Source organism: Zingiber officinale, chromosome 1B, assembly GCF_018446385.1.
Source record: "Zingiber officinale cultivar Zhangliang chromosome 1B, Zo_v1.1, whole genome shotgun sequence".
NCBI lineage: Eukaryota > Viridiplantae > Streptophyta > Magnoliopsida > Zingiberales > Zingiberaceae > Zingiber > Zingiber officinale.
Window position 1 is genome coordinate 10,729,755 of NC_055986.1, and position 12,060 is coordinate 10,741,814.

Here is a 12,060-nt window from a genome sequence, read left to right on the forward strand (position 1 = left end):
TTCTCTTGCTTCTTCTTCGAAGTTCTCCAATCCGTACCCCACCAAGAACTCAAAGAGATGAAGTATTGCCACTACCGGACCACAAGAGGAAGAGGGAGAGTGATGGTAAGGTGCACAACACGAAAAGGAGAGAAAGCAACAGGAGGGGTTGGTCGTGTGAGGCCACTACTCTTCCCTCTTTTTACCCCTAGGCGCTAATTAGTTTTAAATAAAATTTCCTTAATTTCGTTGACATTTATAGGAAAGATAAAATAAAATTTCCCAAATAAACTCTAATGTCCGGCCACATCAAGAATTAGACAAGTTTCAATTAACAATTAAAACTTTCCTGATTTGTTCGAAAATTATTAAAATAAAATTTCTCTTAAAATCTCTTCATGGTAATAAAAGGAAATATCTATAATTTTAATTTTATTAACATATGTGAATAATTTTAAAGAATAAAACAGTCGAGAGTCTATACAAATAAGGAAAGAGATCAAATCTCTTTCTTTAATCTTTGTAAATCTCAAAAAGATATTTAATTTTAATTTCTTTAAATTAAATCTTCCACAATAATAAACATTAAAATTAAATTTTCTTTAATTATTAATTATGGCGGCCCTACTTTGGCTCGGGTTGTCGGGGCTCTTAACGAGGCTTCCCATAGTGGCCTAGCTAAGTAGCAGCAAGACACTCGCAAACAAACTGCGATTCTTTGTATGGCCCCTAGGTGGGTGGGTATGTAATGTGGGTATATCTTAAGTTATATAGAGGCTAGAGGCGAAGAGGCTAGGACAGGAGGAATTGTTTGTCTCCCAGATAAAATTACAAGCATCCCATATCGGACACCTGACACTAATTTTATCGTGATGATAATTCGTGAGAACTAGAACTAGAGGCTGACTATCATTTGACAATGATCCCAATTTCATTTTGCTTACGAGTGTGTTAGGTTACATGTTAGTTCACATGTTTAAGATATCGAATGTCCAGTAATTAAACGAGTTACTTTAATTAATATCTTAATCAAAGAGTAGTACCACTCACCTTATGTAAGTGTATAGAAGTCTGTTCATAACATGTGTGCCAATCTTACGAGCCCTCTGAGATTATCAACCTAGTATCACTAGGAATTTTCTACATCTACAATATGAATACTGAATTTCGATTTATCGTTTATTGATGAACCAAATCTCACCCGTCGATAAATTAAAGAAATAAATATCAAACATATATATATATATTAGTGAGAGGCGCTTCCAATGTTTGAGGGGTAAGTCTCGCCTCTCCTCCTTTATAAAGTCAAGATATTAAGAAACGACCTCGAATGATGATGATCTCTCATCGCGGACGGTGTCTTAGTGTAATTATATAGTCAGAAGATAAACTAATACAATTACTGCGACCTTCCACAATGGTTCGTCTTTTCTTTCCATTCCGAAACATAATCGCTATAATTTATAACAGTCGCTGATAACATTACTAGATATGTATGACCGCATCTTGTTATCTCCTGAATATAAATTAAATGAACAACTAAACTTAGCATATTTTGACCACATGTGATTCTTTATTCATAATGAATGTTTACAAAGCTTAGGGCGCACCTTCGACGAGCAACCACAATGTTCTTCAGCCTTTTTAGGAGGCTTGGTCGAGGACGGACCCGGACGCCAGCGAGCAGCCTTTAGCCTTAGTTAATTCCATTCACGTACCAAAAGGCAGCGAGACAGCACACAAATCTCCTCTCCCGTCCGACAAGAAATAAAAAGTCATAGCGAATCTAATCAAGGAATCACACTGGGAGAGAAAATAAACCCCACCGGCTTAGAGTGGCCCTTGAGGGGATTAACCGTGAGATTAGAGGGGATTAACATTTCGACGGGCGCCGATGCTGACGTGCCATCAAGTGGACCTTAAGGTGATGGTAGGCCGGGCCCATGATTGCCGGAGCCTGGCTGTTCTCGTCCACCATTGCTTGGATCTTCCGCTGGAGATGACTCGTCGAATGGTCGAAGGGTCCGTAAGGTCAGGACTTCGGGAATCACGGCCGCAAAAATCGAGATCAGAGAGGATGGTGGCAACGACGGCGTCGGGCGGAAGCTAAGGTAGCCTCGATAGCCTCATAGCCTCCGGCTCCGTCCATTCATTCAACGACACGAACCTACGCCAGCAGCTTTCCGCGAGCATGAGCGAGCACTTGAGCATCAATGTGGCCCGCCGGACCGGACGTCGCTTGAACGGTCGACGCGCCGCGCCTGGCCGATCGGACGGGTCTCTCACGCCGACACAGCTCGGATGAGCTGAAACCCGAGCGAGGGCTCCCGAGGGAGCGCTCAGGACGCCTGCTCGCAAAAGGGTTGCAGGCTGGCGGCTCTGGGCCTGCCGGGCTGGTGCATGTGAGCACGAGGACGACGCGTGTGTTCTTCGTTCTTACGAGCTCCCGCCGATCGAGTTCCATTTATTTATACGTTCGAGGTACGTTCGAGTGCCTTAGCTTTTCTTTTCTTTAGAATTCCAATCCATGAAATATCACGTGTGCATAGGAAGAGAAGGGCTCTCAAAGTATATGCCATGAAGTTAAATTTCAAAGGAGAACGAAGCGAAGAGTCCATGTGTGGGACTCTGACCGGGAAAAGATGATGAAATACATCACCATTCATGAAGCTTATATCACGCTCGGATGTCGAGCGGGCGAGTATGCAACAGGGCATATTAAGCAGCAGCCGAGGTAGTCAGGCCTGTCTCGGAATTTTCTTGCTCGAGGGGTAGTAGGCACCCGACCGCCACTGAGGTCGAAGTTGGTCATTTCTCGGGAGAATACCCTATTCGAGTGTTTTTGGAAGGGCTGGCTAAAGAGACTAGGCATCTGGACCGAGAAAAATACTGAATCGATTGTGCCAGCTACCTGGATGTGCTTGTTTATAGAAAAAGAAACTAGTCAGAGCTCGAACATGAAGGGCGGGTCGGTTGTGGGTATTTTCAAAAAACCCAGCGACCCGAAGAAAGTGTTGGTCTAACTAGAGTTGTGGATTTTGGACACGCGAGGCGAAATTACAAACATTTTATAATGAAAGGATGGAGGCAGAGCGGAAAATTTAAAACGCCGTAACAAAGAAGGCGGGACATCTGTGTGCGGAGACGGACTGACGGCAGTGGCAAAGAGTTCAGAAAATCATCGGAGAGAGTTTCAAAATTGCCAGCAGAACATCAAAACCAGGAACAGGAGCCAGACATAAATACCATGGGCACATTGTAGACTGTGTCCGATGGTCGCTTCTTCGCATGATGAAGTGTAAGAACCAGCTCGGCGATTGGGGATGAAACAGTCTTGAAGATAAAGAGCAAAACAAGAAGAGCATAGCCGACGATTTGGCCGGGACCGGAGCTATGACAGATGTGGAGATAAAGAGGGCAGGGCAGTGGAGTGAAAGCAGAAACAGGAAGGAAGGGAGCCTTGAAAGAAGGAAGATCAAGAGACAAAGAAGATCAAGCAGCAGCAGAACTGATCGCTGGACTGCAGAGGCAGTGAGATAACCAAGATCGCGCGGAGAGAGAGCGTGAGGGATGGCAGGAGCGAAGATTTAGGAGTGGGCGAAGATTTTATAGGGGCGAGGCGGGCGGCCTCCGTTGGATCAGGTCCGAGGATCCCAAAGCACACATCTAGCCGTTCATTATCGAGCCATACAGATCTAAATCGCCACGACCACGCCGTCCTGATGTGATAGTGTGCCATGGTAAGTCCCAGTGCATTATGGCGTACTCGATATAATGAAAGATTAGCCACAAAAATTCTGAGAGGATCAAAGAAATGTTCTTTATTATTCCGCCTGTATCACAAAAGCCAGCGGAGGATAATTACTGCAGATAAACCCTTGAAACCCGAACTCGATTGATCGATTGATTAATCGCCTCCTTAAAACCCAGACTTAGAGGGAAGCGGTGATCCGGCGTTCGACAGAGGATTTATTTGAAATTCGGTATGATCGAAGGGCGGTGGTCGGCCGGAAGAAGGACGGTAGTAAGCCGGAGAAGGATGGGCGGCGCCAGTAGTAGGCGGTGGTGTGGAAATGTGGCGCCCCAACGGGGATGAGGTTCCAGCCGCTCCCGTTCGACGGACAAAATGCAGGCGACGGAATCTTTCGACGAAGTAAAGTAGCATATGGAATTCTCGCGATTATGAGAATCTCAGTGAACTATCATTGGATGGGCTGGCGGTTGACCTCTGAGGATGGGTGAAAAGGACAAGGCATCCTTCATGGCTCTGGGCATTACTCAGACGCCGCAGTTCCGTGTCCGGGTATGGCAGTGCCGGTCGGGTAAAGCTCGCAGCCGAGGCCTTTACTTGGTCGGCAAGGCGCGTGTACTCTCGGTATCGATCGCACCCGCCTTCCACTGATTTCTATATAAAGGCTCTCATCCTTCGAAGGCACGCAGTTTCTACAACATTTGGAGCCACTTCTTCACTACTCGCTTGCCTAACTTGAGCATCGGAGGGTCGTCGCCGGGAACCCCTTTCCGGCCCGACTTCTTTGCAGGTTCGCCGGAGCTCCACACAGTCAGCAGGAGAGCCACATCATCAACTAGGAGAGCACCACGTGCCCAGCGCTCGTTGATTCAGCATTCGGACAGGATCAACAAGCAAGGTAAACCTAGGGTGTTGGCGAAATGCTCAAGTACTAGTCCTAGGGGAACATGATTCCTAAGGGAATTTTTTTAGTCTAAGGCTAAAATGGTTTTGAAATTCTAAAGGAAGTTTTGAAAACATAAAAGTATTTTACCTTAGAATTTGAAAAATGATAATTTTTTAAAACAATTTTAAAATTCCTAGTCTATTAAACAAGTCAGAATCAATTATATTAAGATATACCTAAGTAGGTGAGGTCAAAAATGTCATAACTCAAGGTCAAGGTATAATGATAAAATATACATAATTGTCGGGATGTCTATCAAGATGAAGAGGAGGGGTGTGATCCGGGTGGTCTGGCTCCGAAGGAATGGAACATCTCGATCAACTCAGCGTGACGAGTCCGGGCATCCTCGCGGGAACTAGATAGATCATGTCGAAGATTCGCGATATCCTGTCGCACGTCTCGTCGCATATCCGAAATGTCCTGTCTCGCGTCTCGTGTCAGGTCCGAGACCTCCTGCCGAAGACTCGTCATGGATAGCTCCAGTCCAACAACTCGATCTCCTAGAGTGCGCTGTGTAGGACGGGGTGCTCGACCTAGAAGTGGAGATGGTGCCAGAGCTGGAGCATCGTCGCCGAATAGCGCAACCATAAACTCATCATGCTCTGCTGCCTCCTGAGCATCTGGGTCCGGTTGGTGCTGTGGCCCCCTCCGCCAAGACATGACGTCGTCATCCTCATCTACGTAGACACCTGCTAATGAGAAACTCCTAGATCCTATGACGTCAAACTTAGTCATGGCCCGAACATTACCTCGGGTGACGTTAATCTGACGGTGAGCGAAATATGCCGTCAAAATGTGATAATATGGCATATGAACTCGAGCGCTGGTGACATATCCAGCTGCGTAGATAATGGTCTAAAATATATGTAGACTAATATCTATGTCTAGTCTATGGCAAAGTGCATACAATAGAAAGGAATGGAATGGACGCATCATCGCTATGTCGCGAGTGGATAATGGTAGTATGCAGTAAACTAAGACCCTATACAGTGCATAGTCATGAACTTGAAGGCCAACTGACCTAAACATAGTGACGGTGGGTACACACTCCCCTCCAAAAAAAATATGAATAAATCATATCCAGGGTGATGTGTGAGTAGAGATCACCAAATGGTAGATCCCTAGGGGGGTAACACTGAAAGCGACACGTAGATGGTTGTAATCCTAAGAAGTCCTGGATAATGGTAGGGGATAGTGTCATATCTGTACTAGCTACCCTAGTAACGTAAGTGAGATCATCTACCCTCACTAAGTTATTATAGAATTCAGCACATAAATCTATGTTTACTGAATCGGTACAGTAAACAAGGTTCCGTAAGTTATAGTGGCTAATCACCTCTATAACTGGAACACAAGAACGTAAGAAGAATGCTCTATCTAGACACTTAGTCCTAATGGCTACGTAAATGGTTGACTCAAACTTAACCCTAAGTTCGTCAGTGGGAAACCTAGGATCTATGCTAGCAGTCGAGGGCCCAGCACCAGCTAGAACATTTTCTACATTAAAAAAATATTCTTAAGTAACAAACAAACTAGCATGCAACAAATTAAATATTTAGACAAGGGAAAAGAATTTTACTGAGGAGCCATCGCAAAATATTATTTAGAAATGACGACCTCGGTTGATTCGCGGCAGCGTATTAACCGAACGAAAATTTTGAATTTAATCGCTCTCGCAGTGAAGTTCGGTTAGAACTTGGCGAGAGTGAAAGAGAAGAGGTGCAAAGGTAGGGGCGCCTGATAATCATGATTTTACTGCATTATTTTGATCCATTTATGCATGGTTTTGATGTTGGTTTCATAGTTTAAATCATGGTTACATTACATTTTTGTGCATTGCATAGATTTTGGAATTAATTACAAATTATATTATTTTTGGTGTTATTTGATGCTAATATTTGATTATTATTTTGTAGGCATCAAAGGATCTTAGATTTGGATCTATTTAGACCAGAATTGGGCTCGAATCGGAGTTCAAAAGACAAGATCAAGCTTTGGGTCGATTTGGGCCGTTTATCAAGAATAGGAGAGATCTGAGCCATCCGTTGAAGATCTGGCCGATACAACCTAATGGGGAGCAGATCTAAGCCATTGATGAAGATCCAGAAGTTTTGATCCAGATCTGAGTTCATCCAGCCATTGATCCAGCCGGATTAATCTGGACCGTTCAATGAAGACTGTGCAGATCCGGGCCATCCAGTGATGATCTGATCGATCCGACCTACGGGAGGGTAGATCCAGACCCTAGATCAACATCAGTACATTAAGATCGGAATTTGGATGACTTTTCACCGTTGATTTAGCCCGGAATCATCTCAGCCGTCCATCCAGATCCAGATCAGATTCAAAACAGAAGCTACAGTGCTTCGTGTTGTTCGTCGATTCTCCACAGCGCCGTTCTTCGCGTCCTGCGGCATTCTCCGAGATTCCGACCCCATCTCGATCTCTAGATCAATTTTCCGGCAAACTTCATCGCCGACGACGTTCTCAGCTGCTTGCTACCATCTCCTGAAGATCTGACCTCGCTTCAAGGTGTTCCTGCGGCGAGAATTCTGCTCCGCAACTCTTAGCTTCTGCCGCTGCCGATTGTGAGGTGTTCCTCCAATCTGTGGTTCCGATTCCATCCGTGAGCTTTGGCGGTGTTCCTCCACTGCTTTTGGACCGTTCCCGACGACAATCCATCCACCATCAGCTCCATTTCAGATCTGAGGTTGCAGTCACAGACTTGCAGATTTCCAGAGTTTGGCAGCTTCGATCTTCATTAGTTCCGTTTGGAGTGGTCTCCGATGGTGCTGGTAAAGGTTGAGCTGAGTGTAGCTATTGAGATTGTCTTCTCCGATTACAGTTGGAGTGTTCTCCGTTGTTTCCTTGTGTGACGGCAAGGAGAAGTTGCTGTGAGAATTGATTTGGTGTAGAGATGGTTTAGGGTTTAACTTTTGCATTCTTTTTACTATTGATAGATTTACATTTCAGTTTATTATGTTTTGATTCAATAATCATAGTTCTTTAGATTAATTGTTTTAATTCAAGTGCATTGGGTAATTTAGTTTCAATAGAGTTTGAAATCGTTCTTAATTCCGCTTTAGCTTAATTGTAGCACTGTTGAATGGTTTAGTTTCTGTAGTTAAGATTTTAATTGTTGCTTAAGATTAGGTTTCATTATTGTCCAGCTATTTCATACCTTAGTTTTAGTGTGTTGTTGATGAAATTCATTACGTAGTGTGACAATGCGTATTGGACTAATCGGTGACACCTAGTTAGGTTTACTTTATGCATTAGATTAGTTCTTATTTTCTGGTCTTTAATTTTGTTAGATTTAGATTTAAAGCTTTTAAACCCCCAACTCCATTTTTATATCGAAAACCCCAAAAATAGGAATAAAAATACAATCCTAGATTACATATCATCGTTGGTTCCTTGAGAGCGATCCTGGGCTCGTTACTACAACGTTATTGTTTAATTAAGGGGTTCAGTGAAATATATTTATTAATTTGATAAGCCCATTCGTGACAGTAAATTATATGCTTATCAAATTTTGGCGCCGTTGCCGGGGAAAGATATGCAATGTTTGGTAATTTTAGGATTCTTCTTTATTTTGGAAAAATTTAAAATTTTTTGTTGATTTGATTGCTTGCATGCTTATATATCCATGTGTTGATTTTATTTGTTCCTGAGTCTTCTGATTTTATTTGATAGTGTTTCAGTGTAAGAACAGGAAATTTATGTGACCATGGATCCATATTATCCGTATTTTGGAGATTGGAGTCAGAGTTATTATTATCAGCCTCAGTCTGGGATTTATGCGCCTGAATATCAGTATGAGGATGCACAAGAACAAATTGAAGAATCAATGTGGAAATTTAATGAAATTATGCAACAAATGAGTGAGCATCAAGAGCAACAATTTTCAAGGATACAAAACATACAGAGCCAGTTAGATCAAATTGCATCATCCATCAACCAGTTACAAAAACAAAGAGCCAGTGAGGAGATGGATTGTGGAGATCTTGTCAGGCCTGACACTGCATCTACTTCTTCACTAGATTCTTTATCTACTTTTTATTGTTGTGATGATGTAGTTGAACCTATTTTTGATTCTACTACTAATGATGCTGCTCTAGATGTTGTGAATGATGCAGGTCTTGTTGCAGAAGATGATTTAAGTGTAGGGGAATGCTTACTGGAAGCATTACCTCAAGAATCACCAAGAATGGAGGATGTAAGTGTAGGGACTTGTGCTATGGAGCCAAGCACCCAAGAATCACTACATGAAGATGTACATACACCAGAACTGGAGTCTGAGCCATTAGTTGATGAGATAGAGCTAACAAGCACCACTCCAGGTACCTTTCAAGATGACAAGGTGAGAATTTTGTGTAATTTTTCAGAGAATTTTATAGAGGTGTCATTTATTGATTTTATTAGATGTGAATCATTTCTTGAAATATCTTTTACCCACACTAATTTTCTCCTATTTTCTTTTTACCCCACATGTGTGTGGGAGGTATTTTCTTTTATTGATGTGGTAGGAGAACATGAGCTTCCGGAATGGGTATTAAAACTGAACCGTCTACGACCTCCGGAAAAAGTTTTGAAGGGAAAAAGGATTAATAAGAAGAATTTAAGTGGAACCAAAAGTACTTCACTTCCGGGGTGGCTTCTTTTGCTAAACCTTCTTCAACCACCGGAAATTAAAGGGGAGTTAGTTCCAATTTTGCTTACTCTTGCATTTAAATTCATGCTTTGTGTTTAGTTTTCCTTTAATAAATTCTTTATACGTGTCTTTAGTTTAATACTTTGCATTTGCACTTTGTTTATACATTTTGCAATTTTATTTCCATACTTTACATTTAGTTTGGTATACATAGCATGTCATTTGAATAAAATTCTCCATGAATTTTTCTAGTGATACTTTTAAGATGGTAAAAGTCTCTTAAATTTGATCATCAACTTTAGGTCATTTGACATGATTGGATACTCTACTTACATGATTTTGGTTAAAATGGTAGTGGATTCCAATTTGATTAGTTGAGCTTGATTGCATAAAAATACCTAGAGAGGGTCACTTTAAGCCTAAACACTATTTTATCTTTGTGTGACATGCAATCATAGCAATTTAAACTCTAGAACTTGCTTAGTTTCTTTTCAAAGTCACAATAACATTGGTATGCATGGAAATTGAGGATTTTGTCAATTTTGTTTCCCTTCATACTTCCCAATTCCTTTCCGCACAATTTTCTTTATACATTCTTATCTAGTACTTTAATTCTTGATCATCTTTGCTTGTCATTCTTTAATTGAGAGCTTTGGTTGAAATACTTGATGAGCTAGATTTTGCAAGATGATAAAGGATTAAGTGTGGGGGAGGTGTGTAGTGTTTTTGAATTTTTGGATGCACTTGTTAATGGTTGGGAAAATTCATGCTAATGATGGAGTTTTGGAAGAATGCTATTATGAATTAAGTACTCTTTAGATTGTATGCTAAATGTATCCATCATTTGAGTTTTATCATGTCAAGAGTAAGCTCAAATTGCTTTGGATTTTGAGACTTGATACTATGTTGATACATTCAAAACTCTAGGAGACATATTGTGAATTCTGGAATTTGGATTGCTAAACAAGTCCATGAAATCATTCCAAATTGTATCAAAGGCTTGGAAAGAAAAAAAAAGAAACAATTGCAAGAACTTGATATTGAATTTTGATATGCAGAAATGTAGTATGCACTGAATTGCAGCAGTGAGAACAACCACAGACATGATTGATTGTTGAAATGGTTGTTGCTGTGATACCAAGTTCTGGGTTTGTTTTTAACCATACAAAGTTAAGTGTAACTTTCCAGCTAATCAAGGGAAAAGTTCTATCTATAACCTAGGAAATACAATTGAAGGAGTGCAGAATTTAGTGAATGTGATTCCTGAAAATGCTACTGGTTGGTACAGAATTGTTAAGTTTCATTTCCACACCAAATCTGATTGTTGAACCATTTGTAATACAAATCAAATTCAAGAAATTTTCATAGATGAACTTATTGTTGGTTGATTTGGAAAACCTGAAGTTGAATAACCTTTATGGAATTTCCTGGATTATCAATTTTGATACTCTAGAATTGGAAGCTGAATTTTTAAAAGGAAAATTCTGAAAGTGTGTTGCTGAGTTCTTATAATGCTTTTTAATCAGTGAAGAGCTCAAAAGAGAAGAAAAAGAAAAATCATAGAATCTGATTTCTCAAATTAGTTGCTGGAATCTGAATCACAAAGCTGTGGAAGTATGTACCAATTACCAAGTTAAGTTTCCAGTGTGCCAAGTGGTGTTTTACGTTTCTGGAATTGGTGAAGTGCAAGAATGTAATGGTGCAATCTTTTCAACCTATTTGCTGGTCAGGAGCAAGTCTTTTTGTGTGCGAAACTTTGAGGTTGTAAGAAATGAAAGTGTTGATACTTAACCTGAAAATTATTCTGCTGAAGTGCATTTCTGGAGCTGAAACTTAAGTCCACCATTTCTGAATTTTTCAGAAACTGAACATCAATGTTGTACCAAACTTTTTGAAGCAGCTCTAAAATCATTGAGAAACTCGAGTAAAACTCTTGTATTTTCAGTGACAAATGGTGTTCTTCTCCTTCCATGACTTCTACAAACTCTAGATCAGAACTTCAGAGCTAAAACTTACTGAATCAATTCAAGAAAATGCAGGAATAGAACTGAGATAGTGGTTTTTGTAGCTGCTAAAATCTGACATTGGGAAGTAGGATTTGTAATTTAATTGGTAGATATCATTCTATTTATATAGCACTTCACGATGTTATCATAAATTCTGTAAATGAAGAATGGGAAGGGTGGTACTTGATACTCAAAATAGTGAGGTGGAAGGCTGAAAAATTAGAAACTTGCAGAAATCTACAGGAATAGTTACTGCAGAAAACAGAGAGGGATCCTGAAATTGAAGTATCAATTGTGTGCCAAGTTCTTCTTATAACCCTCTGATCAGTAAATGCTACAAATGAAAACCTTTATTCCTCATTCACGAATGGTATTCAAGTTTCAATAGTTGAAAATCTGAAAATCTGCACATCTAAGTTCTGAAATTCTGAAACTGAAAATTGTTAATGTTTGAACTGGAATCTGGAAACTGAACTGCTTTGAGGGCTGTTGTTGGAATTTATTAGGGTGCCAATCTTCTACCATTGCAGTACCATATTAGTTCTTTATCTGAGCTAAATTCTTTATTGCTTAAAGTTGGAAGTATTCTGAATCCCAATGTTGAAACTTAAAGTTTCAATTCTGGAAATGTTGATTTCTGGTACTATAAGCTGTAAATCTGCAATTTCTTATTATGGAGAGCAAGAAAGATTTATATGGTGAAGGGAAAACGAAATTCAGAATT